The 9026-nt window shown below is 30.5% G+C and overlaps 1 long non-coding RNA gene across 1 annotated transcript; it reads right to left on the reverse strand.

The window, feature by feature from the left end:
- Positions 1-4679: 4679 nt before the first annotated feature.
- On the reverse strand, positions 4680-6778 carry LOC109176825. The gene is made up of 3 exons (XR_002053464.1): positions 6538-6778; positions 5404-5541; positions 4680-4742 (listed from the first exon to the last, which is right to left on the reverse strand). It is a non-coding gene; the product is annotated as an uncharacterized LOC109176825 (long non-coding RNA).
- Positions 6779-9026: the final 2248 nt, after the last annotated feature.

Genomic DNA, 9026 nt, shown 5'->3' on the forward strand with positions numbered 1-9026 from the left:
CAATGCACTGAACTATGTACTATAATGCACAACTCTCTAGCCTATGGTGCACAACTTACAACACTAGTTGCACAATCAACACACGAATGAACAATCGTACTACCCATGCATTTGTACATATACACGACCATCCAAATATAGACAATATTATACTCAAAAGAACGAACGAAAAAAAATAAAAAATACTTATTAGTTTACATGGGCGAACACTCAATCAATGATGAAGAAATCGCGGCTCCAAATCGCAACGGTGATGATCTAAGAAAATAGGAAACAAATTTGGCCAAGGATTACACATGCGTTCACACTTAAAAAAAAAAAAAAAAAAAAAAAAAGACACTACTACCCCACTTTAACAAAAAAGATCAATACGTGTCATCTCAGAAACTCAAATCTGGGCCATCCAAATAAAAAAAATAAATAAACGCACAATATTAGTCCTCATGTCCTCACCTGATCCGGATATATATATATATATATATATATATATATGTATATATATATATATATGTATATATATATATATATACACATACATATATATGTATGTATATATATATACACATACATATATATGTATGTGTATATATATATACATACATATATATGTATGTGTATATATATATATATATACATATATATATATATATATATATACATATATGTATGTATATATATATACATACATATATATATATATATATATATATATATATATATATATGTACCGATGCGATTGGTAGCCCCAGGTGCGGTTGTGGGGTTAAATCTGAGTCATTGATCTTACTTAAATCAAGGTCCAGGATTAACAAAATTTTTTTTAAAAAAAAATACGGTGGCAATTTGGTAATTTTTGCATCTAAGTCAAATTTAAGGTGCGTGAGTTTTGTGTTTAAGGTGCGTGAGATTTGTCCTTACGGTGCGTGAGTTTTGTGCTTAATGTGCGTGAGTTTGTGCTTAAGGTGCGTGAGTTTTGTGCTTAATGTGAGTAGTTGTTAAAACTTAAAGTGCGTGAGTTTTGTGCTTAAGGTGCGTGAGATTTGTGCTTAAGGTGCGTGAGTGTTGTGCTTAATGTGCGTGAGTTTGTGCTTAAGGTGCGTGGGTTTTGTGCTTAATGATATGTGAGTAGTTGGTAAATCTTAAAGTGCATGAGTTTTGTGTTTAAGGTGCGTGAGATTTGTGCTTAAGATGCGTGGATTTTGTGCTTTAATTCACGTGAGTTTGTGATTAATGTGAGCCATTTTAAAATTATAAGTGCGTGGATTTTGTGCTTAATGTGCTTTGTTCTGTGCTTAATGTGCGTAGTTTATGTACTTAAGGTGAGTAATTTGTGGTCTTAAGGTGCTTTGTTTGTATGCTTAAGATGCGTGGTGATTTGTGTACTTAATGTGCGCCATTTTAATGTTTAAGGTGCGTTCAATCGCACGGAAAACTATTCCCACACCTGAACCCTTCCATATATATATATATGCGCTTTTGTCCATCTCTTTAATTTGTGTGCATGGGAACAACAAATAATGGAGCTAACAATACCAAATCCATCCCTTTCTTCTTAAATTAGGTGAGCTTGAATTGGCATGATATGAATTATTTCATTTTGTATATTGTAAAGTCACATCTGATGGTAAAAGATTTAGAGGGTGTTTATTATAAGAACTTGAAGATAAGTAGATAACTATAAAAATGTACAAATATTTAGTTTCTAATTTTCCCTGTAGTGTATTATACAATTTTTTTTGAGTGCTATTGATTCTGTTACATGTAGTATCTGTTCGTATATTTTCTCAACCTACTGAAATATAATTTATTTTATTTAATCCGAATATTTTGAATTTATTTATGGAGTAATAATATTACTATACTTTTTAGAAGTAATAAAATTTAATATAATTACTCTCTCTCTCTCTCTCTCTCTCTCTCATGTTACAAATTTTACTTATTATTTTTGATCGAATCAACTCTCATTTATTTATTTATTTATTTTATATAATTTCTAAATTTATTTTTTTTATTTAATAGTATTTTTATGTAATTTTTAAATATATAACTTTATATATTAACATTAAATTAAAGATTATGAAATATTAAATTATAAATTACTTAATTAAATTACTATTACCTAATTCTAACACATAAAAATGATATGTCGTGAATATTTTATTATAAAAATTCACTATAATTTCTTCATTCTTTTTTTTTTGTTGGGCACATAAACGTATATCCGTATATATATATATATATACAAATTTAGTATAATGACATGATATTAAATTTATTGATTTGAATTGATAAATGTCATTTCAGCATTTATTATTCACAAACCTTTTTAACCATTCACAAAGAAAAGGAAAAAATATCAAATAAGCCTCTAAACTTTACTTAAGAAGTCAATTAGATCTTTAAATTTTCAAAAGTTGCAATTAAACTTACAAACATACATGTTGTTTTGGAGCAATGAAACCTACAAACTTGTTGATGACCTGTAAGTGCATGTCAACTAGAGTTTCGTCCAACTCTGGCGAACCTTAGGTGAATGTCCGACCAAATTTCGTCAAGTCATGTCAAATACAAGTGATCGACCTCCTAATTGCTTTGTGCCACTAGACTACAAGGTCACTGGCAACGAATCCAACAATTTTATATAAAAGAAAATATAAAATTTTGATGCAAACTTATTGTTATTAACTATTGTTTTAAAAAAATTCTCTCTTAATTATTCAATGATAACCAGTTGTGTCGATAATTTGTAAATTAAGGCTATATATAAAAATTTGTGGGTCCATCACACATGATTTTTTTAGTGCAATTTTCTTTGCGAAAAAAGTTAAATAAGCTCTTAAAAAATATTTACCTGAAAAGTCAATTAGATCCCTAAATTTTTTAAAATTGCAATTACACCCTTTAACATATTAAATTGAGCCAATGATGATCATTTATCGATTATTGGGCTTCATTGACTCAATTTAACATGTTAAAGTGTGTAATTGCAATTTTTAAAAATTTAGGGTACTAATTGACTTTTTAAGCAATGTTTATGGGCTTATTCGACCATTTTTCTAAAATTTTATATGTAGTTTGCGAGTTATTATACAAAACTGAGATCGAAAAGACTTGATTCAAGCCTGAGCTCGTGTGCACCGGCACTTGGAAATTGGGCTGGTCTTGCAGGCTAAGTTATGCCAACTTTCGGTATCATTTTTCCAACACTAAGCCACTTGACCGAACTGCGACAGCAGCTCGGCCAGAGGCAGCACGAGAATTGCTGAGTTCGGCCAAGCCTTGGCCGAACTCGTGAGGCCGAAACTGAGGCAGTATGGTTTCGGCCTAGGGCCGAAACTTAGCCAGTCTGGATTCAGCGTTAGGGTCGAACCATGGCTGAAGGCCAACAGACAAATATGGGATTCAATTCTGCAGTTATGGAATTAATTTTCAATTAAATCCAAATTTCAATTTTGAATTTAATTCCTGGGTAATGGCTTGCTGTTTCAGATGTTACAAAGCCAAGTTTAATGGCATTGTTTAATACTATTAAGGTCCTACATCCCTATATAAGAAGACATAGAGCAGCAGAAATTTTAACACAAGAGAGAACAAGAAGAATAGCATACACACTTGCACGTTTTTAGCTCCAAAATCTCTGTTTCTACTCCTTTCTTTGCCTAACTGTATTCAAGGCTTTGCTCTAGTTCGCCGGGTTCGTTCGTTTGGGTGCTCAAACGTCGAACCGTAGCACGTTTTATCTTGGGAAACCTAGGCCCCAACGCTCCTAGCATTTTTCACTAGTACAGAAATGCACATTCGCTACCCTTGTAAAGGGTCATCCGCTACCCTTGTGCAAGGGTAGCGGATGTGGGGGACGCTGAAAGTCGTGAGCTTTCCGCTACCCTTGTATAGAAGGGTAGCGAATATTATTATATTTTTAAAGCATCCGCTACCCTTCTTTCAAAAGAAGGGTAGCGGATTTTTTTTTTATTTAAAAAAAAAACATTTTATTTTTAAATCCCCCAATTTTTTAAAAATCCTATACGAAATTCATACACTACATATCAACACAATATTATCAACAAACTATCAAAACACAATATTATCAACACACTATATATTAACACAATATTATCAACACACTACATATTAACACAATATTATCAACACACTATATCAAATACTAAAGTAAAAGTAAAGGAGCAAGATCACTTATTTCTAATGTAATAATTTAATTTGTTATTCAAAGTGATGAACATGCAACCAAAACTAAAACTTACATAATAAATTTGCATATGATAATAGATACTTTATACTTTTAAGTATATATGCATGTATAAAAAGAAGGAATATAATAAAGCACATGATCTTTAAATATGATTAGCATGCTACATTCATCACATAGATCGATCATAAATAAATACAGTGTATAGTGTATTTTTTTTTTTTTTGAATACTATTGTACTTAAAAGGTCGTAATGAAACGTTTACAAACCTCTCCACTGCCGTCTTCCTCATCATCATTCACTTCAGACTTGGACTTATCAAACTCTTCCTCATCACCTCCCTCCTATTTGTCAATCACAAGAAAGACTCAAACTTCAAACATAAAACATACTAAAGGAACAAGACAACCAAGATAACTATACGAATTGAATAATATATGAAAACTTACTAACCTTTTCTTAGTTGTAAGCTTCCATCTGTCTGTTGTAGTCCTCCTTGCGCTGCTATGCCTTAGCAATGTAGGGAGCTTTCTCCTAAATTACAAATATTTTCATTAAAAATGCTCCACAACCCATTAAAATGATGAACCCAACTGCAAATATACCAAATAGCAAACAATCTACCATTTTCAGATGTGAATTTCCAAGTAGCCATTCCATTGATTTATACTTCCAAAAGCAAAGTGGCATAGCAACACATAGAATTCCCAATATTAAAATAAAAATAAAAATAAAAATAAAAAGCAAAGTATATTACATTATTTTGGTGCACTGACAAGAGAAACTAGCTCAGCACTATTGGTCATACTCAAACATATTAAATATGCTTGTGTAGCAATCAAATTATTGTTGAACCTTAGTTCATCACTTTATCATGTAAATTGTGGCCTAGTTCTCTCAATTATTCTCCTTTCTCTTTTTCTCTTTTTCTTTTCTGTTTTCATCATTCTGTTTGTTTTCTTTTTCTTTTCCCTACTATTCCATCATTTCCTTTTTGCCAAGGCACTCCCAAATCAGTGTGAGTGTTGTACAAGGACCACACCAAGCCTCCAGCCCCAAACAAAACCATACACAGCAAAGAAACAAAACTAAGAAGACATGAGATACCAAAACTAATCCTTTCTAGCATGCTAAAAAGAGATGACCATGGTGTTCCATTGCCAGCCCCAAGCTTGTTCCTTGCTTGCCACTTTACCTCTCTGCTGACCACCCTCATATACTGCCCAGCTAAGCAATAAATCATCAGGTTATGCCCGCAACTCCATCCCTGTTCAATAAACCACTTTATCTTTCTGTTATCCTTTTCATGTTCTTTACTCTAACAGATCCGCTCCTGGTTATATTAAGTGTAGACAACAATAAACCAGTGCTTAGATATCATGAGTAGCAAAGTTTCATGCATAAATTTTCAACATTGAGAATGATAGATAAAAAGTAAAACTGATATTACTTGTGAGTGAGAAATAAAATTAAGAGTAAAAGAGTGAGAAACGATACTCTAAGTACCCCAGAACATATATAGTCTTAAGAGTAAAAAGTCAATGTTCTGTTTATCCTTCTACTGTTAAAAGAAATAATCAACTAAAGCATCTTTATCTCCAGAACATATATAGTCTTAATACTTTCTCAAACATAAATGAGACAGTAAAAAGAAAAAAATAGTACAAACAAGCATGGGACTATACTGTTTTGAATACAAACTTGTTCATTTAACTACAACTCACGTGACCCAAAGTGTCACGATACAGATCCTTGAGTGATAAGCAGTAGTATAGACTTGCTATTTACTGAAATTGCATGAAACTACTTGAAATTTCGAAGAAGCAATTAAGGAAGAAAATGTGGCCATTCAATAGATTACTTGAAAAGAAAAAGCTTTCTTTTTCTAATGCTTTCCTAACATTGTTTCACTGATCCTAACATTGCAATCACACAAATCCCTTTAAAATATGATTTGTAGTGTTCACTGATCCCCACTGCATTTTTTAATCAAATCCCCTATCCAATATATGTTTATGAAACACTAGCTTTATATATAGTATGTCCCCACTGCAATATGTTTATATATAAAATAATTTTGCATTTTCAAAACTATCCTAACATTGTTTCCAACATTCGTACCCACTGCAGACAGACGAAAAAGATAGAATTCAAGCTTTAGGACAATTGGTTTATCACTGCAAATTTAAAACTTTAGGACAATTGGTTTATAATAACCAAAATAACAACAAATAACTAAAAATTCGAAATACAGATTATAAAAATTAACAAACATAATATTTATTACAATAATAATTTTTAAAAAATTAACCAAAAAAAAAAATATTACCTGATACGAAGCAGCGGCGGCGAAGGCTGATAACTGTGGCGGTGGACACGGCGGATGAGGGCATTGCGGCGGTGAATCGATGAACAGGTGGAACTCACAGCGCGAGGAGAACTGAGTGGCGGTGAGGAGAACTGTCGCGGCGGCTGAGGGAGTCACTGGTGAGGCGTCGGCGTCGGCGCCGGCGTGTGTTGAGGGAGGGAGGTGAGGCGTCGATCGGCATGTGTTGAGGGTTGTGAGCGAGGGTTTTCGATCAACTGATTATTTTTTCTTTTTTGAGTTTTTTTTTTTTTTTTTTTTTTAGATATTGTTTCCGCTGCCCTTGCTACGAGAAAGGGCAGCGGTAAACTGTTTTCGTCTTTTTTTTTTTATTTAACCGCTACCTTATTTTAAAAAGGGTAGCGGTTTCTTCTTCATTTATTTACAATAATGCCACCGCCCCATTTTTTTAAAATAATACACTACCCTTGTTTAAAGAAGGGTAGCTTAAACTCTAATTTCTTTGCTCCATTTTGTACTAGTGTTTGGGAGGTAGCAAATAAGGTTTTAAGGAAAGAGTGATCTCTTGACTCGCGTTTAAAACCCTATACCCAAACACGAGTCAATCTCCTTCTTCTTTCGGTTTGGATTATGCTTCTAAGCAAAAATCCTCTCTTTATATTTGTTTTTGTCGTTGGATTAGACTTATACTCTGAGGATTATTAGTTTCAATTTTGGTTGATATATATTGATATATCTTTTTTCATATATATATATATATATATATATATATATATATATATATATATATATATATATATATATATATATATATATAAATTTTATATATTTTCGTGTGTATATATAAATATTATTTTTGGAATATTAAATCAACTTTTGGTTCGTTATTTCCAACATCTCTCTTAAGGGATAAAGTACACGGCACTCACGCCAACCAAGTTATTTAACAAAGTCTAATTTTAATACAACTGAACAAGTTAGAAATCGCTTTTAATTTATCTAATCTAAACTATAATAAAGCTATATGGTTGGGAAGTAATTTATGTTACAATTAATGTTACTTCCCAAATCATATAGTTAAGATTAATGTTACAATTAATTACCAACATTATTATTATTACTAGCTATAAATATAAAATAGCCACAACATCCTTTACTATAAAAACTAAAATAAAAAATAAAAAAATAAAAAAATAAAAACACAACATTTGAAAAATAAAATAGCTATTTTTTTCTCGCCCATAACAAAGGATTACATTTATTGAATTAATGGAGTTATTAAATGTTATGATATTAGGATTAAGGATTCCGATTCCCGATTAATAGAAAATATGAAACGATGCAATATCAATTAAATCTCTGGCTTTACAATGAAAGTTTATTGATATGCTTTTGTTATATATGGTGCTTCTACAATATTAATTAAATTTTCGATGAAAGCCTATTCGATATCTGAAACAGTGCAACTAATGCAAGCCTCTACATATAATTTTTCTCCCTCTCAAATGCTTCAAAGAAATGGCAGAAGCGAGAAGGGATGAAGAAAGCAAATGCTGCGGGCCGTGGGTCAATTATTGAATTTCAGAATAAAAAAAAAAAATCATTCGATCCATAAATAAAAATTTAAATATATATATAAATGTATATATCATATGGGTCTTTAATGTTTTTATGGATTTCTAAACTTAGGACTTTTAAAAGAAAAAAAATACATTTGAATTATCTCCACAAAATAGTGGACTTGGACTTATAGAATGACATTTGAGTTTATGGAATGACATGTGCATAAACAATGTATTATATAATCATATAAAAAAATATGTTCAATTAGAGTTTAAATTTACTCATACAAAATTTGAAATTTACTTTCTAAATGTAATTATCTTAGTTATTATTTGTATTGTGAAAATTATAATATAGCTAAAATACAATTAAGAATAAATCAATGTAATTATGTAAATTCTCTCTATAAGTTTATTTGAATATGTACATAATTAGAAATTATATTAACCATACAAAATTTTAATTTTAATTTTAATTGTAATTTTGTATTTTATAAAAATAATAAATACTTGACCAATGCAAGCTCAAAATATTATTATATTAAACAATTTAAAATATTTTTATTTTTTTATTTTTTTATTTTTTTATTAATATTTATAATAACATAATTTTTCCCCGTGCATCGCGCGGGTGATAATTATTAAAAATAACAAAATTTTTATATATGAATAAACCTTACATAGGGTATTTTTTTTATAACATATTTGTCGTGCATCGCACGGGACAAATACTAGTTCATTATAAAGATATAAGAACTAAATTAGGCAAATTTTCAAAAAAACAACAAGAACTAAATTTGGCAAACGTTTATAACGTAAGCAAAAGTGAAACATAGATAATAAATTTTTGACCATTTATTTCATCCCTTTTGTCACAACTTTCATAGGAGTGTTAATTAAACATTAAATTGCTGAAATAATTTTTAGACT

This window comes from Ipomoea nil, unplaced genomic scaffold (assembly GCF_001879475.1).
Source record: "Ipomoea nil cultivar Tokyo-kokei standard unplaced genomic scaffold, Asagao_1.1 scaffold0761, whole genome shotgun sequence".
Classification (NCBI taxonomy): domain Eukaryota; kingdom Viridiplantae; phylum Streptophyta; class Magnoliopsida; order Solanales; family Convolvulaceae; genus Ipomoea; species Ipomoea nil.